The 27,540-nt window shown below is 39.1% G+C and overlaps 1 long non-coding RNA gene across 1 annotated transcript; it reads left to right on the top strand.

The window, feature by feature from the left end:
• The first annotated feature begins 278 nt into the window (after positions 1–278).
• LOC147676750 (uncharacterized) lies at positions 279–22,134 on the top strand. The gene is made up of 14 exons (XR_015302426.1): positions 279–400; positions 1,727–1,849; positions 3,178–3,299; positions 4,628–4,750; positions 6,079–6,199; positions 7,528–7,648; positions 8,977–9,098; positions 11,875–11,996; positions 14,773–14,894; positions 16,221–16,342; positions 17,669–17,790; positions 19,117–19,238; positions 20,565–20,686; positions 22,013–22,134. It is a non-coding gene; the product is annotated as an uncharacterized LOC147676750 (long non-coding RNA).
• Positions 22,135–27,540: the final 5,406 nt, after the last annotated feature.

Below are 27,540 nucleotides of genomic sequence, written 5' to 3'. Positions count from 1 at the left end.
AGGAAGTAAGAAGGGTGCGCTGCCACTTGGCTGGCAAAAAGATTTATATCCCAATGTACGTGCTACAATTGTTTAGAGAGTGTTAGCAAATGAGGCAAGGGAATGCAGAGAAGTATGAGAGGTTATAAACACAAATTGAGATTTGATTTTTTAATTGAGCTGTTGATTTTCACAATAAAACAGACTCCATAGTATTGATCTGGTTACCCTTTATAAAAATCTAAACTTTTTGTATTGCTTATACTAAATGTACTAACAGTGGACTTTTCCATCTGCAGATTATACTGAATGACCAGCAGTGGCAGTGTTTCACAGCAGAGTTTCTCTGAATTGCCGAGACTGAAGCAAAAAAAAAAAAGGAAGTCTTCTGGCATACTGCATCATTTTACCAATTTATGTGGTAAGTAAAACTCCCAATCATTCTTTTAGGCATTAAAAAGATGTAAATAGCATCGGAATGTCCTCACTAATTTATAGTGGGAGCCTGTGCCTGAATATTATTTCTGTCAAGATGGAAGTAATATGTATCACATTATGTTGGTCATGATAGTTAATAAAAGACTGACTGACTCAAACTCTACTAAAACCTGCTTTAGATCCTGGTGCTAGCAATGTTCTATTCGAGGAAATATCTGCCTTTGAGACTGAAATGCACCATCTCACTTATGAAAAATAGTGTTACATACTCAAGAAAGGAAGCTCATCTAACCTCTTCTCCTGCACTCTATGTTGGACTCTGATACTCAAGATGGAGTGCTGTTAAGGTTAATCTGTCTTTGTACCTCAATCCCACTTTCGAAAAGGACACAGTGCTTCGACTTGTTCCCATTCCTTTACCATTCCCCCTCCTACGTGGCTGGCAGTCATGAATACAGATAGTAACCTACTGCATAACTTCTGATATCTCATCCTCCTGTGTGGTTAGCTTCCACAAGGACAATTGGTCCAGGGGTGTCTGACATCATAAAGCTAAAGCAAGAAGTTGTCTGACATGAGGTGCCATTCTGTTGCCTAGCAGTCTGACATTATAAAGCTAAAGCAAGATGTTTTCTGACTAGAAGGCCACTCTGTTGCAAAGCAGCTGGCATCATGAAGGTAAAGGAAGATGTTGTCTGACATGAGAGCCACTCTGTTGCCTAACAAGGAGTAGGATACATTTATCTTGGTAATGAGATGAGTTGCAGGGTAGACAGGATGCCCAACGAAAAGATGAGATGGTACGAAGAAAGAAGTTAGAACTTTATTTAGACTTACACATTTGTATGAACGCAGGTTTGAGCATAAGAGTCTCAACTTCACCATTGCTGCACTGGTAGGATTTGGCTAAAGAGAAGATGCAAATTATGCTATTCATAGTTTCTATTATTCCTGTTAACTGTAGCATAACCCTTCCTCTCTCAACTTACCAGCTGGCTTAATCGCTACTGGTGTACCATATCCTAAAACAAAGGAAGTAAGAAGGGTGCGCTGCCACTTGGCTGGCAAAAAGATTTATATCCCAATGTACGTGCTACAATTGTTTAGAGAGTGTTAGCAAATGAGGCAAGGGAATGAAGAGAAGTATGAGAGGTTATAAACACAAATTGAGATTTGATTTTTTAATTGAGCTGTTGATTTTCACAATAAAACAGACTCCATAGTATTGATCTGGTTACCCTTTATAAAAATCTAAACTTTTTGTATTGCTTATACTAAATGTACTAACAGTGGACTTTTCCATCTGCAGATTATACTGAATGACCAGCAGTGGCAGTGTTTCACAGCAGAGTTTCTCTGAATTGCCGAGACTGAAGCAAAAAAAAAAAAAGGAAGTCTTCTGGCATACTGCATCATTTTACCAATTTATGTGGTAAGTAAAACTCCCAATCATTCTTTTAGGCATTAAAAAGATGTAAATAGCATCGGAATGTCCTCACTAATTTATAGTGGGAGCCTGTGCCTGAATATTATTTCTGTCAAGATGGAAGTAATATGTATCACATTATGTTGGTCATGATAGTTAATAAAAGACTGACTGACTCAAACTCTACTAAAACCTGCTTTAGATCCTGGTGCTAGCAATGTTCTATTCGAGGAAATATCTGCCTTTGAGACTGAAATGCACCATCTCACTTATGAAAAATAGTGTTACATACTCAAGGAAGGAAGCTCATCTAACCTCTTCTCCTGCACTCTCTATGTTGGACTCTGATACTCAAGATGGATTGTTGTTAAGGTTAATCTGTCTTTGTACCTCAATCCCACTTTTGAAAAGGACTCAGTGCTTCGACTGGTTCCCATTCCTTTACCATTCCCCCTCCTACGTGGCTGGCAGTCATGAATACAGATAGTAACCTACTGCATAACTTCTGATATCTCATCCTCCTGTGTGGTTAGCTTCCACAAGGACAATTGGTCCAGGGGTGTCTGACATCATAAAGCTAAAGCAAGAAGTTGTCTGACATGAGGTGCCATTCTGTTGCCTAGCAGTCTGACATCATAAAGCTAAAGCAAGATGTTTTCTGACTAGAAGGCCACTCTGTTGCAAAGCAGCTGGCATCATGAAGGTAAAGGAAGATGTTGTCTGACATGAGAGCCACTCTGTTGCCTAACAAGGAGTAGGATACATTTATCTTGGTAATGAGATGAGTTGCAGGGTAGATAGGATGCCCAACGAAAAGATGAGATGGTACGAAGATAGAAATTAGAACTTTATTTAGACTTACACATTTGTATGAACGCAGGTTTGAGCATAAGAGTCTCAACTTCACCATTGCTGCACTGGTAGGATTTGGCTAAAGAGAAGATGCAAATTATGCTATTCATAGTTTCTATTATTCCTGTTAACTGTAGCATAACCCTTCCTCTCTCAACTTACCAGCTGGCTTAATCGCTACTGGTGTACCATATCCTAAAACAAAGGAAGTAAGAAGGGTGCGCTGCCACTTGGCTGGCAAAAAGATTTATATCCCAATGTACGTGCTACAATTGTTTAGAGAGTGTTAGCAAATGAGGCAAGGGAATGCAGAGAAGTATGAGAGTTTATAAACACAAATTGAAATTTGATTTTTTAATTGAGCTGTTGATTTTCACAATAAAACAGACTCCATAGTATTGATCTGGTTACCCTTTAAAAAAATCTAAACTTTTTGTATTGCTTATACTAAATGTACTAACAGTGGACTTTTCCATCTGCAGATTATACTGAATGAGCAGCAGTGGCAGTGTTTCACAGCAGAGTTTCTCTGAATTGCCGAGACTGAAGCAAAAAAAAAAAAGGAAGTCTTCTGGCATACTGCATCATTTTACCAATTTATGTGGTAAGTAAAACTCCCAATCATTCTTTTAGGCATTAAAAAGATGTAAATAGCATCGGAATGTCCTCACTAATTTATAGTGGGAGCCTGTGCCTGAATATTATTTCTGTCAAGATGGAAGTAATATGTATCACATTATGTTGGTCATGATAGTTAATAAAAGACTGACTGACTCAAACTCTACTAAAACCTGCTTTAGATCCTGGTGCTAGCAACGTTCTATTCGAGGAAATATCTGCCTTTGAGACTGAAATGCACCATCTCACTTATGAAAAATAGTGTTACATACTCAAGGAAGGAAGCTCATCTAACCTCTTCTCCTGCACTCTCTATGTTGGACTCTGATACTCAAGATGGATTGTTGTTAAGGTTAATCTGTCTTTGTACCTCAATCCCACTTTTGAAAAGGACACAGTGCTTCGACTGGTTCCCATTCCTTTACCATTCCCCCTCCTACGTGGCTGGCAGTCATGAATACAGATAGTAACCTACTGCATAACTTCTGATATCTCATCCTCCTGTGTGGTTAGCTTCCACAAGGACAATTGGTCCAGGGGTGTCTGACATCATAAAGCTAAAGCAAGAAGTTGTCTGACATGAGGTGCCATTCTGTTGCCTAGCAGTCTGACATCATAAAGCTAAAGCAAGATGTTTTCTGACTAGAAGGCCACTCTGTTGCAAAGCAGCTGGCATCATGAAGGTAAAGGAAGATGTTGTCTGACATGAGAGCCACTCTGTTGCCTAACAAGGAGTAGGATACATTTATCTTGGTAATGAGATGAGTTGCAGGGTAGACAGGATGCCCAACGAAAAGATGAGATGGTACGAAGAAAGAAGTTAGAACTTTATTTAGACTTACACATTTGTATGAACGCAGGTTTGAGCATAAGAGTCTCAACTTCACCATTGCTGCACTGGTAGGATTTGGCTAAAGAGAAGATGCAAATTATGCTATTCATAGTTTCTATTATTCCTGTTAACTGTAGCATAACCCTTCCTCTCTCAACTTACCAGCTGGCTTAATCGCTACTGGTGTACCATATCCTAAAACAAAGGAAGTAAGAAGGGTGCGCTGCCACTTGGCTGGCAAAAAGATTTATATCCCAATGTACGTGCTACAATTGTTTAGAGAGTGTTAGCAAATGAGGCAAGGGAATGAAGAGAAGTATGAGAGGTTATAAACACAAATTGAGATTTGATTTTTTAATTGAGCTGTTGATTTTCACAATAAAACAGACTCCATAGTATTGATCTGGTTACCCTTTATAAAAATCTAAACTTTTTGTATTGCTTATACTAAATGTACTAACAGTGGACTTTTCCATCTGCAGATTATACTGAATGACCAGCAGTGGCAGTGTTTCACAGCAGAGTTTCTCTGAATTGCCGAGACTGAAGCAAAAAAAAAAAAAGGAAGTCTTCTGGCATACTGCATCATTTTACCAATTTATGTGGTAAGTAAAACTCCCAATCATTCTTTTAGGCATTAAAAAGATGTAAATAGCATCGGAATGTCCTCACTAATTTATAGTGGGAGCCTGTGCCTGAATATTATTTCTGTCAACATGGAAGTAATATGTATCACATTATGTTGGTCATGATAGTTAATAAAAGACTGACTGACTCAAACTCTACTAAAACCTGCTTTAGATCCTGGTGCTAGCAATGTTCTATTCGAGGAAATATCTGCCTTTGAGACTGAAATGCACCATCTCACTTATGAAAAATAGTGTTACATACTCAAGGAAGGAAGCTCATCTAACCTCTTCTCCTGCACTCTCTATGTTGGACTCTGATACTCAAGATGGATTGTTGTTAAGGTTAATCTGTCTTTGTACCTCAATCCCACTTTTGAAAAGGACTCAGTGCTTCGACTGGTTCCCATTCCTTTACCATTCCCCCTCCTACGTGGCTGGCAGTCATGAATACAGATAGTAACCTACTGCATAACTTCTGATATCTCATCCTCCTGTGTGGTTAGCTTCCACAAGGACAATTGGTCCAGGGGTGTCTGACATCATAAAGCTAAAGCAAGAAGTTGTCTGACATGAGGTGCCATTCTGTTGCCTAGCAGTCTGACATCATAAAGCTAAAGCAAGATGTTTTCTGACTAGAAGGCCACTCTGTTGCAAAGCAGCTGGCATCATGAAGGTAAAGGAAGATGTTGTCTGACATGAGAGCCACTCTGTTGCCTAACAAGGAGTAGGATACATTTATCTTGGTAATGAGATGAGTTGCAGGGTAGATAGGATGCCCAACGAAAAGATGAGATGGTACGAAGATAGAAATTAGAACTTTATTTAGACTTACACATTTGTATGAACGCAGGTTTGAGCATAAGAGTCTCAACTTCACCATTGCTGCACTGGTAGGATTTGGCTAAAGAGAAGATGCAAATTATGCTATTCATAGTTTCTATTATTCCTGTTAACTGTAGCATAACCCTTCCTCTCTCAACTTACCAGCTGGCTTAATCGCTACTGGTGTACCATATCCTAAAACAAAGGAAGTAAGAAGGGTGCGCTGCCACTTGGCTGGCAAAAAGATTTATATCCCAATGTACGTGCTACAATTGTTTAGAGAGTGTTAGCAAATGAGGCAAGGGAATGCAGAGAAGTATGAGAGGTTATAAACACAAATTGAAATTTGATTTTTTAATTGAGCTGTTGATTTTCACAATAAAACAGACTCCATAGTATTGATCTGGTTACCCTTTAAAAAAATCTAAACTTTTTGTATTGCTTATACTAAATGTACTAACAGTGGACTTTTCCATCTGCAGATTATACTGAATGAGCAGCAGTGGCAGTGTTTCACAGCAGAGTTTCTCTGAATTGCCGAGACTGAAGCAAAAAAAAAAAGGAAGTCTTCTGGCATACTGCATCATTTTACCAATTTATGTGGTAAGTAAAACTCCCAATCATTCTTTTAGGCATTAAAAAGATGTAAATAGCATCGGAATGTCCTCACTAATTTATAGTGGGAGCCTGTGCCTGAATATTATTTCTGTCAAGATGGAAGTAATATGTATCACATTATGTTGGTCATGATAGTTAATAAAAGACTGACTGACTCAAACTCTACTAAAACCTGCTTTAGATCCTGGTGCTAGCAACGTTCTATTCGAGGAAATATCTGCCTTTGAGACTGAAATGCACCATCTCACTTATGAAAAATAGTGTTACATACTCAAGGAAGGAAGCTCATCTAACCTCTTCTCCTGCACTCTCTATGTTGGACTCTGATACTCAAGATGGATTGTTGTTAAGGTTAATCTGTCTTTGTACCTCAATCCCACTTTTGAAAAGGACACAGTGCTTCGACTGGTTCCCATTCCTTTACCATTCCCCCTCCTACGTGGCTGGCAGTCATGAATACAGATAGTAACCTACTGCATAACTTCTGATATCTCATCCTCCTGTGTGGTTAGCTTCCACAAGGACAATTGGTCCAGGGGTGTCTGACATCATAAAGCTAAAGCAAGAAGTTGTCTGACATGAGGTGCCATTCTGTTGCCTAGCAGTCTGACATCATAAACCTAAAGCAAGATGTTTTCTGACTAGAAGGCCACTCTGTTGCAAAGCAGCTGGCATCATGAAGGTAAAGGAAGATGTTGTCTGACATGAGAGCCACTCTGTTGCCTAACAAGGAGTAGGATACATTTATCTTGGTAATGAGATGAGTTGCAGGGTAGATAGGATGCCCAACGAAAAGATGAGATGGTACGAAGATAGAAATTAGAACTTTATTTAGACTTACACATTTGTATGAACGCAGGTTTGAGCATAAGAGTCTCAACTTCACCATTGCTGCACTGGTAGGATTTGGCTAAAGAGAAGATGCAAATTATGCTATTCATAGTTTCTATTATTCCTGTTAACTGTAGCATAACCCTTCCTCTCTCAACTTACCAGCTGGCTTAATCGCTACTGGTGTACCATATCCTAAAACAAAGGAAGTAAGAAGGGTGCGCTGCCACTTGGCTGGCAAAAAGATTTATATCCCAATGTACGTGCTACAATTGTTTAGAGAGTGTTAGCAAATGAGGCAAGGGAATGCAGAGAAGTATGAGAGGTTATAAACACAAATTGAAATTTGATTTTTTAATTGAGCTGTTGATTTTCACAATAAAACAGACTCCATAGTATTGATCTGGTTACCCTTTAAAAAAATCTAAACTTTTTGTATTGCTTATACTAAATGTACTAACAGTGGACTTTTCCATCTGCAGATTATACTGAATGAGCAGCAGTGGCAGTGTTTCACAGCAGAGTTTCTCTGAATTGCCGAGACTGAAGCAAAAAAAAAAAGGAAGTCTTCTGGCATACTGCATCATTTTACCAATTTATGTGGTAAGTAAAACTCCCAATCATTCTTTTAGGCATTAAAAAGATGTAAATAGCATCGGAATGTCCTCACTAATTTATAGTGGGAGCCTGTGCCTGAATAATATTTCTGTCAAGATGGAAGTAATATGTATCACATTATGTTGGTCATGATAGTTAATAAAAGACTGACTGACTCAAACTCTACTAAAACCTGCTTTAGATCCTGGTGCTAGCAACGTTCTATTCGAGGAAATATCTGCCTTTGAGACTGAAATGCACCATCTCACTTATGAAAAATAGTGTTACATACTCAAGGAAGGAAGCTCATCTAACCTCTTCTCCTGCACTCTCTATGTTGGACTCTGATACTCAAGATGGATTGTTGTTAAGGTTAATCTGTCTTTGTACCTCAATCCCACTTTTGAAAAGGACACAGTGCTTCGACTGGTTCCCATTCCTTTACCATTCCCCCTCCTACGTGGCTGGCAGTCATGAATACAGATAGTAACCTACTGCATAACTTCTGATATCTCATCCTCCTGTGTGGTTAGCTTCCACAAGGACAATTGGTCCAGGGGTGTCTGACATCATAAAGCTAAAGCAAGAAGTTGTCTGACATGAGGTGCCATTCTGTTGCCTAGCAGTCTGACATCATAAAGCTAAAGCAAGATGTTTTCTGACTAGAAGGCCACTCTGTTGCAAAGCAGCTGGCATCATGAAGGTAAAGGAAGATGTTGTCTGACATGAGAGCCACTCTGTTGCCTAACAAGGAGTAGGATACATTTATCTTGGTAATGAGATGAGTTGCAGGGTAGATAGGATGCCCAACGAAAAGATGAGATGGTACGAAGATAGAAATTAGAACTTTATTTAGACTTACACATTTGTATGAACGCAGGTTTGAGCATAAGAGTCTCAACTTCACCATTGCTGCACTGGTAGGATTTGGCTAAAGAGAAGATGCAAATTATGCTATTCATAGTTTCTATTATTCCTGTTAACTGTAGCATAACCCTTCCTCTCTCAACTTACCAGCTGGCTTAATCGCTACTGGTGTACCATATCCTAAAACAAAGGAAGTAAGAAGGGTGCGCTGCCACTTGGCTGGCAAAAAGATTTATATCCCAATGTACGTGCTACAATTGTTTAGAGAGTGTTAGCAAATGAGGCAAGGGAATGCAGAGAAGTATGAGAGGTTATAAACACAAATTGAAATTTGATTTTTTAATTGAGCTGTTGATTTTCACAATAAAACAGACTCCATAGTATTGATCTGGTTACCCTTTAAAAAAATCTAAACTTTTTGTATTGCTTATACTAAATGTACTAACAGTGGACTTTTCCATCTGCAGATTATACTGAATGACCAGCAGTGGCAGTGTTTCACAGCAGAGTTTCTCTGAATTGCCGAGACTGAAGCAAAAAAAAAAAAGGAAGTCTTCTGGCATACTGCATCATTTTACCAATTTATGTGGTAAGTAAAACTCCCAATCATTCTTTTAGGCATTAAAAAGATGTAAATAGCATCGGAATGTCCTCACTAATTTATAGTGGGAGCCTGTGCCTGAATATTATTTCTGTTAAGATGGAAGTAATATGTATCACATTATGTTGGTCATGATAGTTAATAAAAGAATGACTGACTCAAACTCTACTAAAACCTGCTTTAGATCCTGGTGCTAGCAACGTTCTATTCGAGGAAATATCTGCCTTTGAGACTGAAATGCACCATCTCACTTATGAAAAATAGTGTTACATACTCAAGAAAGGAAGCTCATCTAACCTCTTCTCCTGCACTCTATGTTGGACTCTGATACTCAAGATGGAGTGCTGTTAAGGTTAATCTGTCTTTGTACCTCAATCCCACTTTCGAAAAGGACACAGTGCTTCGACTGGTTCCCATTCCTTTACCATTCCCCCTCCTACGTGGCTGGCAGTCATGAATACAGATAGTAACCTACTGCATAACTTCTGATATCTCATCCTCCTGTGTGGTTAGCTTCCACAAGGACAATTGGTCCAGGGGTGTCTGACATCATAAAGCTAAAGCAAGAAGTTGTCTGACATGAGGTGCCATTCTGTTGCCTAGCAGTCTGACATCATAAAGCTAAAGCAAGATGTTTTCTGACTAGAAGGCCACTCTGTTGCAAAGCAGCTGGCATCATGAAGGTAAAGGAAGATGTTGTCTGACATGAGAGCCACTCTGTTGCCTAACAAGGAGTAGGATACATTTATCTTGGTAATGAGATGAGTTGCAGGGTAGACAGGATGCCCAACGAAAAGATGAGATGGTACAAAGAAAGAAATTAGAACTTTATTTAGACTTACACATTTGTATGAACGGAGGTTTGAGCATAAGAGTCTCAACTTCACCATTGCTGCACTGGTAGGATTTGGCTAAAGAGAAGATGCAAATTATGCTATTCATAGTTTCTATTATTCCTGTTAACTGTAGCATAACCCTTCCTCTCTCAACTTACCAGCTGGCTTAATCGCTACTGGTGTACCATATCCTAAAACAAAGGAAGTAAGAAGGGTGCGCTGCCACTTGGCTGGCAAAAAGATTTATATCCCAATGTACGTGCTACAATTGTTTAGAGAGTGTTAGCAAATGAGGCAAGGGAATGCAGAGAAGTATGAGAGGTTATAAACACAAATTGAGATTTGATTTTTTAATTGAGCTGTTGATTTTCACAATAAAACAGACTCCATAGTATTGATCTGGTTACCCTTTATAAAAATCTAAACTTTTTGTATTGCTTATACTAAATGTACTAACAGTGGACTTTTCCATCTGCAGATTATACTGAATGACCAGCAGTAGCAGTGTTTCACAGCAGAGTTTCTCTGAATTGCCGAGACTGAAGCAAAAAAAAAAAAGGAAGTCTTCTGGCATACTGCATCATTTTACCACTTTATGTGGTAAGTAAAACTCCCAATCATTCTTTTAGGCATTAAAAAGATGTAAATAGCATCGGAATGTCCTCACTAATTTATAGTGGGAGCCTGTGCCTGAATATTATTTCTGTCAAGATGGAAGTAATATGTATCACATTATGTTGGTCATGATAGTTAATAAAAGACTGACTGACTCAAACTCTACTAAAACCTGCTTTAGATCCTGGTGCTAGCAACGTTCTATTCGAGGAAATATCTGCCTTTGAGACTGAAATGCACCATCTCACTTATGAAAAATAGTGTTACATACTCAAGGAAGGAAGCTCATCTAACCTCTTCTCCTGCACTCTCTATGTTGGACTCTGATACTCAAGATGGATTGTTGTTAAGGTTAATCTGTCTTTGTACCTCAATCCCACTTTTGAAAAGGACTCAGTGCTTCGACTGGTTCCCATTCCTTTACCATTCCCCCTCCTACGTGGCTGGCAGTCATGAATACAGATAGTAACCTACTGCATAACTTCTGATATCTCATCCTCCTGTGTGGTTAGCTTCCACAAGGACAATTGGTCCAGGGGTGTCTGACATCATAAAGCTAAAGCAAGAAGTTGTCTGACATGAGGTGCCATTCTGTTGCCTAGCAGTCTGACATCATAAAGCTAAAGCAAGATGTTTTCTGACTAGAAGGCCACTCTGTTGCAAAGCAGCTGGCATCATGAAGGTAAAGGAAGATGTTGTCTGACATGAGAGCCACTCTGTTGCCTAACAAGGAGTAGGATACATTTATCTTGGTAATGAGATGAGTTGCAGGGTAGACAGGATGCCCAACGAAAAGATGAGATGGTACAAAGAAAGAAATTAGAACTTTATTTAGACTTACACATTTGTATGAACGGAGGTTTGAGCATAAGAGTCTCAACTTCACCATTGCTGCACTGGTAGGATTTGGCTAAAGAGAAGATGCAAATTATGCTATTCATAGTTTCTATTATTCCTGTTAACTGTAGCATAACCCTTCCTCTCTCAACTTACCAGCTGGCTTAATCGCTACTGGTGTACCATATCCTAAAACAAAGGAAGTAAGAAGGGTGCGCTGCCACTTGGCTGGCAAAAAGATTTATATCCCAATGTACGTGCTACAATTGTTTAGAGAGTGTTAGCAAATGAGGCAAGGGAATGCAGAGAAGTATGAGAGGTTATAAACACAAATTGAAATTTGATTTTTTAATTGAGCTGTCGATTTTCACAATAAAACAGACTCCATAGTATTGATCTGGTTACCCTTTAAAAAAATCTAAACTTTTTGTATTGCTTATACTAAATGTACTAACAGTGGACTTTTCCATCTGCAGATTATACTGAATGACCAGCAGTGGCAGTGTTTCACAGCAGAGTTTCTCTGAATTGCCGAGACTGAAGCAAAAAAAAAAAAGGAAGTCTTCTGGCATACTGCATCATTTTACCAATTTATGTGGTAAGTAAAACTCCCAATCATTCTTTTAGGCATTAAAAAGATGTAAATAGCATCGGAATGTCCTCACTAATTTATAGTGGGAGCCTGTGCCTGAATATTATTTCTGTTAAGATGGAAGTAATATGTATCACATTATGTTGGTCATGATAGTTAATAAAAGAATGACTGACTCAAACTCTACTAAAACCTGCTTTAGATCCTGGTGCTAGCAACGTTCTATTCGAGGAAATATCTGCCTTTGAGACTGAAATGCACCATCTCACTTATGAAAAATAGTGTTACATACTCAAGAAAGGAAGCTCATCTAACCTCTTCTCCTGCACTCTATGTTGGACTCTGATACTCAAGATGGAGTGCTGTTAAGGTTAATCTGTCTTTGTACCTCAATCCCACTTTCGAAAAGGACACAGTGCTTCGACTGGTTCCCATTCCTTTACCATTCCCCCTCCTACGTGGCTGGCAGTCATGAATACAGATAGTAACCTACTGCATAACTTCTGATATCTCATCCTCCTGTGTGGTTAGCTTCCACAAGGACAATTGGTCCAGGGGTGTCTGACATCATAAAGCTAAAGCAAGAAGTTGTCTGACATGAGGTGCCATTCTGTTGCCTAGCAGTCTGACATCATAAAGCTAAAGCAAGATGTTTTCTGACTAGAAGGCCACTCTGTTGCAAAGCAGCTGGCATCATGAAGGTAAAGGAAGATGTTGTCTGACATGAGAGCCACTCTGTTGCCTAACAAGGAGTAGGATACATTTATCTTGGTAATGAGATGAGTTGCAGGGTAGACAGGATACCCAACGAAAAGATGAGATGGTACAAAGAAAGAAATTAGAACTTTATTTAGACTTACACATTTGTATGAACGGAGGTTTGAGCATAAGAGTCTCAACTTCACCATTGCTGCACTGGTAGGATTTGGCTAAAGAGAAGATGCAAATTATGCTATTCATAGTTTCTATTATTCCTGTTAACTGTAGCATAACCCTTCCTCTCTCAACTTACCAGCTGGCTTAATCGCTACTGGTGTACCATATCCTAAAACAAAGGAAGTAAGAAGGGTGCGCTGCCACTTGGCTGGCAAAAAGATTTATATCCCAATGTACGTGCTACAATTGTTTAGAGAGTGTTAGCAAATGAGGCAAGGGAATGCAGAGAAGTATGAGAGGTTATAAACACAAATTGAGATTTGATTTTTTAATTGAGCTGTTGATTTTCACAATAAAACAGACTCCATAGTATTGATCTGGTTACCCTTTATAAAAATCTAAACTTTTTGTATTGCTTATACTAAATGTACTAACAGTGGACTTTTCCATCTGCAGATTATACTGAATGACCAGCAGTGGCAGTGTTTCACAGCAGAGTTTCTCTGAATTGCCGAGACTGAAGCAAAAAAAAAAAAGGAAGTCTTCTGGCATACTGCATCATTTTACCACTTTATGTGGTAAGTAAAACTCCCAATCATTCTTTTAGGCATTAAAAAGATGTAAATAGCATCGGAATGTCCTCACTAATTTATAGTGGGAGCCTGTGCCTGAATATTATTTCTGTCAAGATGGAAGTAATATGTATCACATTATGTTGGTCATGATAGTTAATAAAAGACTGACTGACTCAAACTCTACTAAAACCTGCTTTAGATCCTGGTGCTAGCAACGTTCTATTCGAGGAAATATCTGCCTTTGAGACTGAAATGCACCATCTCACTTATGAAAAATAGTGTTACATACTCAAGGAAGGAAGCTCATCTAACCTCTTCTCCTGCACTCTCTATGTTGGACTCTGATACTCAAGATGGATTGTTGTTAAGGTTAATCTGTCTTTGTACCTCAATCCCACTTTTGAAAAGGACTCAGTGCTTCGACTGGTTCCCATTCCTTTACCATTCCCCCTCCTACGTGGCTGGCAGTCATGAATACAGATAGTAACCTACTGCATAACTTCTGATATCTCATCCTCCTGTGTGGTTAGCTTCCACAAGGACAATTGGTCCAGGGGTGTCTGACATCATAAAGCTAAAGCAAGAAGTTGTCTGACATGAGGTGCCATTCTGTTGCCTAGCAGTCTGACATCATAAAGCTAAAGCAAGATGTTTTCTGACTAGAAGGCCACTCTGTTGCAAAGCAGCTGGCATCATGAAGGTAAAGGAAGATGTTGTCTGACATGAGAGCCACTCTGTTGCCTAACAAGGAGTAGGATACATTTATCTTGGTAATGAGATGAGTTGCAGGGTAGACAGGATGCCCAACGAAAAGATGAGATGGTACAAAGAAAGAAATTAGAACTTTATTTAGACTTACACATTTGTATGAACGGAGGTTTGAGCATAAGAGTCTCAACTTCACCATTGCTGCACTGGTAGGATTTGGCTAAAGAGAAGATGCAAATTATGCTATTCATAGTTTCTATTATTCCTGTTAACTGTAGCATAACCCTTCCTCTCTCAACTTACCAGCTGGCTTAATCGCTACTGGTGTACCATATCCTAAAACAAAGGAAGTAAGAAGGGTGCGCTGCCACTTGGCTGGCAAAAAGATTTATATCCCAATGTACGTGCTACAATTGTTTAGAGAGTGTTAGCAAATGAGGCAAGGGAATGCAGAGAAGTATGAGAGGTTATAAACACAAATTGAAATTTGATTTTTTAATTGAGCTGTTGATTTTCACAATAAAACAGACTCCATAGTATTGATCTGGTTACCCTTTAAAAAAATCTAAACTTTTTGTATTGCTTATACTAAATGTACTAACAGTGGACTTTTCCATCTGCAGATTATACTGAATGACCAGCAGTGGCAGTGTTTCACAGCAGAGTTTCTCTGAATTGCCGAGACTGAAGCAAAAAAAAAAAAGGAAGTCTTCTGGCATACTGCATCATTTTACCAATTTATGTGGTAAGTAAAACTCCCAATCATTCTTTTAGGCATTAAAAAGATGTAAATAGCATCGGAATGTCCTCACTAATTTATAGTGGGAGCCTGTGCCTGAATATTATTTCTGTTAAGATGGAAGTAATATGTATCACATTATGTTGGTCATGATAGTTAATAAAAGAATGACTGACTCAAACTCTACTAAAACCTGCTTTAGATCCTGGTGCTAGCAACGTTCTATTCGAGGAAATATCTGCCTTTGAGACTGAAATGCACCATCTCACTTATGAAAAATAGTGTTACATACTCAAGAAAGGAAGCTCATCTAACCTCTTCTCCTGCACTCTATGTTGGACTCTGATACTCAAGATGGAGTGCTGTTAAGGTTAATCTGTCTTTGTACCTCAATCCCACTTTCGAAAAGGACACAGTGCTTCGACTGGTTCCCATTCCTTTACCATTCCCCCTCCTACGTGGCTGGCAGTCATGAATACAGATAGTAACCTACTGCATAACTTCTGATATCTCATCCTCCTGTGTGGTTAGCTTCCACAAGGACAATTGGTCCAGGGGTGTCTGACATCATAAAGCTAAAGCAAGAAGTTGTCTGACATGAGGTGCCATTCTGTTGCCTAGCAGTCTGACATCATAAAGCTAAAGCAAGATGTTTTCTGACTAGAAGGCCACTCTGTTGCAAAGCAGCTGGCATCATGAAGGTAAAGGAAGATGTTGTCTGACATGAGAGCCACTCTGTTGCCTAACAAGGAGTAGGATACATTTATCTTGGTAATGAGATGAGTTGCAGGGTAGACAGGATGCCCAACGAAAAGATGAGATGGTACAAAGAAAGAAATTAGAACTTTATTTAGACTTACACATTTGTATGAACGGAGGTTTGAGCATAAGAGTCTCAACTTCACCATTGCTGCACTGGTAGGATTTGGCTAAAGAGAAGATGCAAATTATGCTATTCATAGTTTCTATTATTCCTGTTAACTGTAGCATAACCCTTCCTCTCTCAACTTACCAGCTGGCTTAATCGCTACTGGTGTACCATATCCTAAAACAAAGGAAGTAAGAAGGGTGCGCTGCCACTTGGCTGGCAAAAAGATTTATATCCCAATGTACGTGCTACAATTGTTTAGAGAGTGTTAGCAAATGAGGCAAGGGAATGCAGAGAAGTATGAGAGGTTATAAACACAAATTGAAATTTGATTTTTTAATTGAGCTGTTGATTTTCACAATAAAACAGACTCCATAGTATTGATCTGGTTACCCTTTAAAAAAATCTAAACTTTTTGTATTGCTTATACTAAATGTACTAACAGTGGACTTTTCCATCTGCAGATTATACTGAATGACCAGCAGTGGCAGTGTTTCACAGCAGAGTTTCTCTGAATTGCCGAGACTGAAGCAAAAAAAAAAAAGGAAGTCTTCTGGCATACTGCATCATTTTACCAATTTATGTGGTAAGTAAAACTCCCAATCATTCTTTTAGGCATTAAAAAGATGTAAATAGCATCGGAATGTCCTCACTAATTTATAGTGGGAGCCTGTGCCTGAATATTATTTCTGTTAAGATGGAAGTAATATGTATCACATTATGTTGGTCATGATAGTTAATAAAAGAATGACTGACTCAAACTCTACTAAAACCTGCTTTAGATCCTGGTGCTAGCAACGTTCTATTCGAGGAAATATCTGCCTTTGAGACTGAAATGCACCATCTCACTTATGAAAAATAGTGTTACATACTCAAGAAAGGAAGCTCATCTAACCTCTTCTCCTGCACTCTATGTTGGACTCTGATACTCAAGATGGAGTGCTGTTAAGGTTAATCTGTCTTTGTACCTCAATCCCACTTTCGAAAAGGACACAGTGCTTCGACTGGTTCCCATTCCTTTACCATTCCCCCTCCTACGTGGCTGGCAGTCATGAATACAGATAGTAACCTACTGCATAACTTCTGATATCTCATCCTCCTGTGTGGTTAGCTTCCACAAGGACAATTGGTCCAGGGGTGTCTGACATCATAAAGCTAAAGCAAGAAGTTGTCTGACATGAGGTGCCATTCTGTTGCCTAGCAGTCTGACATCATAAAGCTAAAGCAAGATGTTTTCTGACTAGAAGGCCACTCTGTTGCAAAGCAGCTGGCATCATGAAGGTAAAGGAAGATGTTGTCTGACATGAGAGCCACTCTGTTGCCTAACAAGGAGTAGGATACATTTATCTTGGTAATGAGATGAGTTGCAGGGTAGACAGGATGCCCAACGAAAAGATGAGATGGTACAAAGAAAGAAATTAGAACTTTATTTAGACTTACACATTTGTATGAACGGAGGTTTGAGCATAAGAGTCTCAACTTCACCATTGCTGCACTGGTAGGATTTGGCTAAAGAGAAGATGCAAATTATGCTATTCATAGTTTCTATTATTCCTGTTAACTGTAGCATAACCCTTCCTCTCTCAACTTACCAGCTGGCTTAATCGCTACTGGTGTACCATATCCTAAAACAAAGGAAGTAAGAAGGGTGCGCTGCCACTTGGCTGGCAAAAAGATTTATATCCCAATGTACGTGCTACAATTGTTTAGAGAGTGTTAGCAAATGAGGCAAGGGAATGCAGAGAAGTATGAGAGGTTATAAACACAAATTGAAATTTGATTTTTTAATTGAGCTGTTGATTTTCACAATAAAACAGACTCCATAGTATTGATCTGGTTACCCTTTATAAAAATCTAAACTTTTTGTATTGCTTATACTAAATGTACTAACAGTGGACTTTTCCATCTGCAGATTATACTGAATGACCAGCAGTGGCAGTGTTTCACAGCAGAGTTTCTCTGAATTGCCGAGACTGAAGCAAAAAAAAAAAAGGAAGTCTTCTGGCATACTGCATCATTTTACCAATTTATGTGGTAAGTAAAACTCCCAATCATTCTTTTAGGCATTAAAAAGATGTAAATAGCATCGGAATGTCCTCACTAATTTATAGTGGGAGCCTGTGCCTGAATATTATTTCTGTCAAGATGGAAGTAATATGTATCACATTATGTTGGTCATGATAGTTAATAAAAGACTGACTGACTCAAACTCTACTAAAACCTGCTTTAGATCCTGGTGCTAGCAACGTTCTATTCGAGGAAATATCTGCCTTTGAGACTGAAATGCACCATCTCACTTATGAAAAATAGTGTTACATACTCAAGAAAGGAAGCTCATCTAACCTCTTCTCCTGCACTCTATGTTGGACTCTGATACTCAAGATGGAGTGCTGTTAAGGTTAATCTGTCTTTGTACCTCAATCCCACTTTCGAAAAGGACACAGTGCTTCGACTGGTTCCCATTCCTTTACCATTCCCCCTCCTACGTGGCTGGCAGTCATGAATACAGATAGTAACCTACTGCATAACTTCTGATATCTCATCCTCCTGTGTGGTTAGCTGCCACAACGACAATTGGTCCAGGGGTGTCTGACATCATAAAGCTAAAGCAAGAAGTTGTCTGACATGAGGTGCCATTCTGTTGCCTAGCAGTCTGACATCATAAAGCTAAAGCAAGATGTTTTCTGACTAGAAGGCCACTCTGTTGCAAAGCAGCTGGCATCATGAAGGTAAAGGAAGATGTTGTCTGACATGAGAGCCACTCTGTTGCCTAACAAGGAGTAGGATACATTTATCTTGGTAATGAGATGAGTTGCAGGGTAGACAGGATGCCCAACGAAAAGATGAGATGGTACAAAGAAAGAAATTAGAACTTTATTTAGACTTACACATTTGTATGAACGGAGGTTTGAGCATAAGAGTCTCAACTTCACCATTGCTGCACTGGTAGGATTTGGCTAAAGAGAAGATGCAAATTATGCTATTCATAGTTTCTATTATTCCTGTTAACTGTAGCATAACCCTTCCTCTCTCAACTTACCAGCTGGCTTAATCGCTACTGGTGTACCATATCCTAAAACAAAGGAAGTAAGAAGGGTGCGCTGCCACTTGGCTGGCAAAAAGATTTATATCCCAATGTACGTGCTACAATTGTTTAGAGAGTGTTAGCAAATGAGGCAAGGGAATGCAGAGAAGTATGAGAGGTTATAAACACAAATTGAAATTTGATTTTTTAATTGAGCTGTTGATTTTCACAATAAAACAGACTCCATAGTATTGATCTGGTTACCCTTTAAAAAAATCTAAACTTTTTGTATTGCTTATACTAAATGTACTAACAGTGGACTTTTCCATCTGCAGATTATACTGAATGACCAGCAGTGGCAGTGTTTCACAGCAGAGTTTCTCTGAATTGCCGAGACTGAAGCAAAAAAAAAAAAGGAAGTCTTCTGGCATACTGCATCATTTTACCAATTTATGTGGTAAGTAAAACTCCCAATCATTCTTTTAGGCATTAAAAAGATGTAAATAGCATCGGAATGTCCTCACTAATTTATAGTGGGAGCCTGTGCCTGAATATTATTTCTGTTAAGATGGAAGTAATATGTATCACATTATGTTGGTCATGATAGTTAATAAAAGAATGACTGACTCAAACTCTACTAAAACCTGCTTTAGATCCTGGTGCTAGCAACGTTCTATTCGAGGAAATATCTGCCTTTGAGACTGAAATGCACCATCTCACTTATGAAAAATAGTGTTACATACTCAAGAAAGGAAGCTCATCTAACCTCTTCTCCTGCACTCTATGTTGGACTCTGATACTCAAGATGGAGTGCTGTTAAGGTTAATCTGTCTTTGTACCTCAATCCCACTTTCGAAAAGGACACAGTGCTTCGACTGGTTCCCATTCCTTTACCATTCCCCCTCCTACGTGGCTGGCAGTCATGAATACAGATAGTAACCTACTGCATAACTTCTGATATCTCATCCTCCTGTGTGGTTAGCTTCCACAAGGACAATTGGTCCAGGGGTGTCTGACATCATAAAGCTAAAGCAAGAAGTTGTCTGACATGAGGTGCCATTCTGTTGCCTAGCAGTCTGACATCATAAAGCTAAAGCAAGATGTTTTCTGACTAGAAGGCCACTCTGTTGCAAAGCAGCTGGCATCATGAAGGTAAAGGAAGATGTTGTCTGACATGAGAGCCACTCTGTTGTATAACAAGGAGTAGGATACATTTATCTTGGTAATGAGATGAGTTGCAGGGTAGACAGGATGCCCAACGAAAAGATGAGATGGTACAAAGAAAGAAATTAGAACTTTATTTAGACTTACACATTTGTATGAACGGAGGTTTGAGCATAAGAGTCTCAACTTCACCATTGCTGCACTGGTAGGATTTGGCTAAAGAGAAGATGCAAATTATGCTATTCATAGTTTCTATTATTCCTGTTAACTGTAGCATAACCCTTCCTCTCTCAACTTACCAGCTGGCTTAATCGCTACTGGTGTACCATATCCTAAAACAAAGGAAGTAAGAAGGGTGCGCTGCCACTTGGCTGGCAAAAAGATTTATATCCCAATGTACGTGCTACAATTGTTTAGAGAGTGTTAGCAAATGAGGCAAGGGAATGCAGAGAAGTATGAGAGGTTATAAACACAAATTGAAATTTGATTTTTTAATTGAGCTGTTGATTTTCACAATAAAACAGACTCCATAGTATTGATCTGGTTACCCTTTATAAAAATCTAAACTTTTTGTATTGCTTATACTAAATGTACTAACAGTGGACTTTTCCATCTGCAGATTATACTGAATGACCAGCAGTGGCAGTGTTTCACAGCAGAGTTTCTCTGAATTGCCGAGACTGAAGCAAAAAAAAAAAAGGAAGTCTTCTGGCATACTGCATCATTTTACCAATTTATGTGGTAAGTAAAACTCCCAATCATTCTTTTAGGCATTAAAAAGATGTAAATAGCATCGGAATGTCCTCACTAATTTATAGTGGGAGCCTGTGCCTGAATATTATTTCTGTCAAGATGGAAGTAATATGTATCACATTATGTTGGTCATGATAGTTAATAAAAGACTGACTGACTCAAACTCTACTAAAACCTGCTTTAGATCCTGGTGCTAGCAACGTTCTATTCGAGGAAATATCTGCCTTTGAGACTGAAATGCACCATCTCACTTATGAAAAATAGTGTTACATACTCAAGAAAGGAAGCTCATCTAACCTCTTCTCCTGCACTCTATGTTGGACTCTGATACTCAAGATGGAGTGCTGTTAAGGTTAATCTGTCTTTGTACCTCAATCCCACTTTCGAAAAGGACACAGTGCTTCGACTGGTTCCCATTCCTTTACCATTCCCCCTCCTACGTGGCTGGCAGTCATGAATACAGATAGTAACCTACTGCATAACTTCTGATATCTCATCCTCCTGTGTGGTTAGCTGCCACAACGACAATTGGTCCAGGGGTGTCTGACATCATAAAGCTAAAGCAAGAAGTTGTCTGACATGAGGTGCCATTCTGTTGCCTAGCAGTCTGACATCATAAAGCTAAAGCAAGATGTTTTCTGACTAGAAGGCCACTCTGTTGCAAAGCAGCTGGCATCATGAAGGTAAAGGAAGATGTTGTCTGACATGAGAGCCACTCTGTTGCCTAACAAGGAGTAGGATACATTTATCTTGGTAATGAGATGAGTTGCAGGGTAGACAGGATGCCCAACGAAAAGATGAGATGGTACAAAGAAAGAAATTAGAACTTTATTTAGACTTACACATTTGTATGAACGGAGGTTTGAGCATAAGAGTCTCAACTTCACCATTGCTGCACTGGTAGGATTTGGCTAAAGAGAAGATGCAAATTATGCTATTCATAGTTTCTATTATTCCTGTTAACTGTAGCATAACCCTTCCTCTCTCAACTTACCAGCTGGCTTAATCGCTACTGGTGTACCATATCCTAAAACAAAGGAAGTAAGAAGGGTGCGCTGCCACTTGGCTGGCAAAAAGATTTATATCCCAATGTACGTGCTACAATTGTTTAGAGAGTGTTAGCAAATGAGGCAAGGGAATGCAGAGAAGTATGAGAGGTTATAAACACAAATTGAAATTTGATTTTTTAATTGAGCTGTTGATTTTCACAATAAAACAGACTCCATAGTATTGATCTGGTTACCCTTTAAAAAAATCTAAACTTATTGTATTGCTTATACTAAATGTACTAACAGTGGACTTTTCCATCTGCAGATTATACTGAATGACCAGCAGTGGCAGTGTTTCACAGCAGAGTTTCTCTGAATTGCCGAGACTGAAGCAAAAAAAAAAAAGGAAGTCTTCTGGCATACTGCATCATTTTACCAATTTATGTGGTAAGTAAAACTCCCAATCATTCTTTTAGGCATTAAAAAGATGTAAATAGCATCGGAATGTCCTCACTAATTTATAGTGGGAGCCTGTGCCTGAATATTATTTCTGTCAAGATGGAAGTAATATGTATCACATTATGTTGGTCATGATAGTTAATAAAAGAATGACTGACTCAAACTCTACTAAAACCTGCTTTAGATCCTGGTGCTAGCAACGTTCTATTCGAGGAAATATCTGCCTTTGAGACTGAAATGCACCATCTCACTTATGAAAAATAGTGTTACATACTCAAGAAAGGAAGCTCATCTAACCTCTTCTCCTGCACTCTATGTTGGACTCTGATACTCAAGATGGAGTGCTGTTAAGGTTAATCTGTCTTTGTACCTCAATCCCACTTTCGAAAAGGACACAGTGCTTCGACTGGTTCCCATTCCTTTACCATTCCCCCTCCTACGTGGCTGGCAGTCATGAATACAGATAGTAACCTACTGCATAACTTCTGATATCTCATCCTCCTGTGTGGTTAGCTTCCACAAGGACAATTGGTCCAGGGGTGTCTGACATCATAAAGCTAAAGCAAGAAGTTGTCTGACATGAGGTGCCATTCTGTTGCCTAGCAGTCTGACATCATAAAGCTAAAGCAAGATGTTTTCTGACTAGAAGGCCACTCTGTTGCAAAGCAGCTGGCATCATGAAGGTAAAGGAAGATGTTGTCTGACATGAGAGCCACTCTGTTGCCTAACAAGGAGTAGGATACATTTATCTTGGTAATGAGATGAGTTGCAGGGTAGACAGGATGCCCAACGAAAAGATGAAATGGTACGAAGAAAGGAGTTAGAACTTTATTCTTTCTTACACATTTGTATGAACGCAGGTTTGAGCATAAGAGTCTCAACTTCACCATTGCTGCACTGGTAGGATTTGGCTAAAGAGAAGATGCAAATTATGCTCTTCATAGTTTCTATTATTCCTGTTAACTGTAGCATAACCCTTCCTCTCTCAACTTACCAGCTGGCTTAATCGCTACTGGTGTACCATATCCTAAAACAAAGGAAGTAAGAAGGGTGCGCTGCCACTTGGCTGGCAAAAAGATTTATATCCCAATGTACGTGCTACAATTGTTTAGAGTGTGTTAGCAAATGAGGCAAGGGAATGCAGAGAAGTATGAGAGGTTATAAACACAAATTGAAATTTGATTTTTTAATTGAGCTGTTGATTTTCACAATAAAACAGACTCCATAGTATTGATCTGGTTACCCTTTATAAAAATCTAAACTTTTTGTATTGCTTATACTAAATGTACTAACAGTGGACTTTTCCATCTGCAGATTATACTGAATGACCAGCAGTGGCAGTGTTTCACAGCAGAGTTTCTCTGAATTGCCGAGACTGAAGCAAAAAAAAAAATGGAAGTCTTCTGGCATACTGCATCATTTTACCAATTTATGTGGTAAGTAAAACTCCCAATCATTCTTTTAGGCATTAAAAAGATGTAAATAGCATCGGAATGTCCTCACTAATTTATAGTGGGAGCCTGTGCCTGAATATTATTTCTGTCAAGATGGAAGTAATATGTATCACATTATGTTGGTCATGATAGTTAATAAAAGACTGACTGACTCAAACTCTACTAAAACCTGCTTTAGATCCTGGTGCTAGCAACGTTCTATTCGAGGAAATATCTGCCTTTGAGACTGAAATGCACCATCTCACTTATGAAAAATAGTGTTACATACTCAAGAAAGGAAGCTCATCTAACCTCTTCTCCTGCACTCTATGTTGGACTCTGATACTCAAGATGGAGTGCTGTTAAGGTTAATCTGTCTTTGTACCTCAATCCCACTTTCGAAAAGGACACAGTGCTTCGACTGGTTCCCATTCCTTTACCATTCCCCCTCCTACGTGGCTGGCAGTCATGAATACAGATAGTAACCTACTGCATAACTTCTGATATCTCATCCTCCTGTGTGGTTAGCTTCCACAAGGACAATTGGTCCAGGGGTGTCTGACATCATAAAGCTAAAGCAAGAAGTTGCCTGACATGAGGTGCCATTCTGTTGCCTAGCAGTCTGACATCATAAAGCTAAAGCAAGATGTTTTCTGACTAGAAGGCCACTCTGTTGCAAAGCAGCTGGCATCATGAAGGTAAAGGAAGATGTTGTCTGACATGAGAGCCACTCTGTTGCCTAACAAGGAGTAGGATACATTTATCTTGGTAATGAGATGAGTTGCAGGGTAGATAGGATGCCCAACGAAAAGATGAGATGGTACGAAGATAGAAATTAGAACTTTATTTAGACTTACACATTTGTATGAACGCAGGTTTGAGCATAAGAGTCTCAACTTCACCATTGCTGCACTGGTAGGATTTGGCTAAAGAGAAGATGCAAATTATGCTATTCATAGTTTCTATTATTCCTGTTAACTGTAGCATAACCCTTCCTCTCTCAACTTACCAGCTGGCTTAATCGCTACTGGTGTACCATATCCTAAAACAAAGGAAGTAAGAAGGGTGCGCTGCCACTTGGCTGGCAAAAAGATTTATATCCCAATGTACGTGCTACAATTGTTTAGAGAGTGTTAGCAAATGAGGCAAGGGAATGCAGAGAAGTATGAGAGGTTATAAACACAAATTGAAATTTGATTTTTTAATTGAGCTGTTGATTTTCACAATAAAACAGACTCCATAGTATTGATCTGGTTACCCTTTAAAAAAATCTAAACTTTTTGTATTGCTTATACTAAATGTACTAACAGTGGACTTTTCCATCTGCAGATTATACTGAATGACCAGCAGTGGCAGTGTTTCACAGCAGAGTTTCTCTGAATTGCCGAGACTGAAGCAAAAAAAAAAAAGGAAGTCTTCTGGCATACTGCATCATTTTACCAATTTATGTGGTAAGTAAAACTCCCAATCATTCTTTTAGGCATTAAAAAGATGTAAATAGCATCGGAATGTCCTCACTAATTTATAGTGGGAGCCTGTGCCTGAATATTATTTCTGTCAAGATGGAAGTAATATGTATCACATTATGTTGGTCATGATAGTTAATCAAAGACTGACTGACTCAAACTCTACTAAAACCTGCTTTAGATCCTGGTGCTAGCAACGTTCTATTCGAGGAAATATCTGCCTTTGAGACTGAAATGCACCATCTCACTTATGAAAAATAGTGTTACATACTCAAGGAAGGAAGCTCATCTAACCTCTTCTCCTGCACTCTCTATGTTGGACTCTGATACTCAAGATGGATTGTTGTTAAGGTTAATCTGTCTTTGTACCTCAATCCCACTTTTGAAAAGGACACAGTGCTTCGACTGGTTCCCATTCCTTTACCATTCCCCCTCCTACGTGGCTGGCAGTCATGAATACAGATAGTAACCTACTGCATAACTTCTGATATCTCATCCTCCTGTGTGGTTAGCTTCCACAAGGACAATTGGTCCAGGGGTGTCTGACATCATAAAGCTAAAGCAAGAAGTTGTCTGACATGAGGTGCCATTCTGTTGCCTAGCAGTCTGACATCATAAAGCTAAAGCAAGATGTTTTCTGACTAGAAGGCCACTCTGTTGCAATGCAGCTGGCATCATGAAGGTAAAGGAAGATGTTGTCTGACATGAGAGCCACTCTGTTGCCTAACAAGGAGTAGGATACATTTATCTTGGTAATGAGATGAGTTGCAGGGTAGACAGGATACCCAACGAAAAGATGAGATGGTACAAAGAAAGAAATTAGAACTTTATTTAGACTTACACATTTGTATGAACGGAGGTTTGAGCATAAGAGTCTCAACTTAACCATTGCTGCACTGGTAGGATTTGGCTAAAGAGAAGATGCAAATTATGCTATTCATAGTTTCTATTATTCCTGTTAACTGTAGCATAACCCTTCCTCTCTCAACTTACCAGCTGGCTTAATCGCTACTGGTGTACCATATCCTAAAACAAAGGAAGTAAGAAGGGTGCGCTGCCACTTGGCTGGCAAAAAGATTTATATCCCAATGTACGTGCTACAATTGTTTAGAGAGTGTTAGCAAATGAGGCAAGGGAATGCAGAGAAGTATGAGAGGTTATAAACACAAATTGAAATTTGATTTTTTAATTGAGCTGTTGATTTTCACAATAAAACAGACTCCATAGTATTGATCTGGTTACCCTTTATAAAAATCTAAACTTTTTGTATTGCTTATACTAAATGTACTAACAGTGGACTTTTCCATCTACAGATTATACTGAATGACCAGCAGTGGCAGTGTTTCACAGCAGAGTTTCTCTGAATTGCCGAGACTGAAGCAAAAAAAAAAAAGGAAGTCTTCTGGCATACTGCATCATTTTACCAATTTATGTGGTAAGTAAAACTCCCAATCATTCTTTTAGGCATTAAAAAGATGTAAATAGCATCGGAATGTCCTCACTAATTTATAGTGGGAGCCTGTGCCTGAATATTATTTCTGTCAAGATGGAAGTAATATGTATCACATTATGTTGGTCATGATAGTTAATAAAAGACTGACTGACTCAAACTCTACTAAAACCTGCTTTAGATCCTGGTGCTAGCAACGTTCTATTCGAGGAAATATCTGCCTTTGAGACTGAAATGCACCATCTCACTTATGAAAAATAGTGTTACATACTCAAGGAAGGAAGCTCATCTAACCTCTTCTCCTGCACTCTCTATGTTGGACTCTGATACTCAAGATGGATTGTTGTTAAGGTTAATCTGTCTTTGTACCTCAATCCCACTTTTGAAAAGGACACAGTGCTTCGACTGGTTCCCATTCCTTTACCATTCCCCCTCCTACGTGGCTGGCAGTCATGAATACAGATAGTAACCTACTGCATAACTTCTGATATCTCATCCTCCTGTGTGGTTAGCTTCCACAAGGACAATTGGTCCAGGGGTGTCTGACATCATAAAGCTAAAGCAAGAAGTTGTCTGACATGAGGTGCCATTCTGTTGCCTAGCAGTCTGACATCATAAAGCTAAAGCAAGATGTTTTCTGACTAGAAGGCCACTCTGTTGCAATGCAGCTGGCATCATGAAGGTAAAGGAAGATGTTGTCTGACATGAGAGCCACTCTGTTGCCTAACAAGGAGTAGGATACATTTATCTTGGTAATGAGATGAGTTGCAGGGTAGACAGGATACCCAACGAAAAGATGAGATGGTACAAAGAAAGAAATTAGAACTTTATTTAGACTTACACATTTGTATGAACGGAGGTTTGAGCATAAGAGTCTCAACTTAACCATTGCTGCACTGGTAGGATTTGGCTAAAGAGAAGATGCAAATTATGCTATTCATAGTTTCTATTATTCCTGTTAACTGTAGCATAACCCTTCCTCTCTCAACTTACCAGCTGGCTTAATCGCTACTGGTGTACCATATCCTAAAACAAAGGAAGTAAG

The sequence above is a fragment of the Lissotriton vulgaris genome, chromosome 12 (genome assembly GCF_964263255.1).
Source record: "Lissotriton vulgaris chromosome 12, aLisVul1.2, whole genome shotgun sequence".
In the NCBI taxonomy this organism is placed as follows: Eukaryota; Metazoa; Chordata; class Amphibia; order Caudata; family Salamandridae; genus Lissotriton; species Lissotriton vulgaris.
Note: the sequence above shows the minus strand (reverse complement) of the source record. Positions and strands in the feature narration are given on the sequence as shown.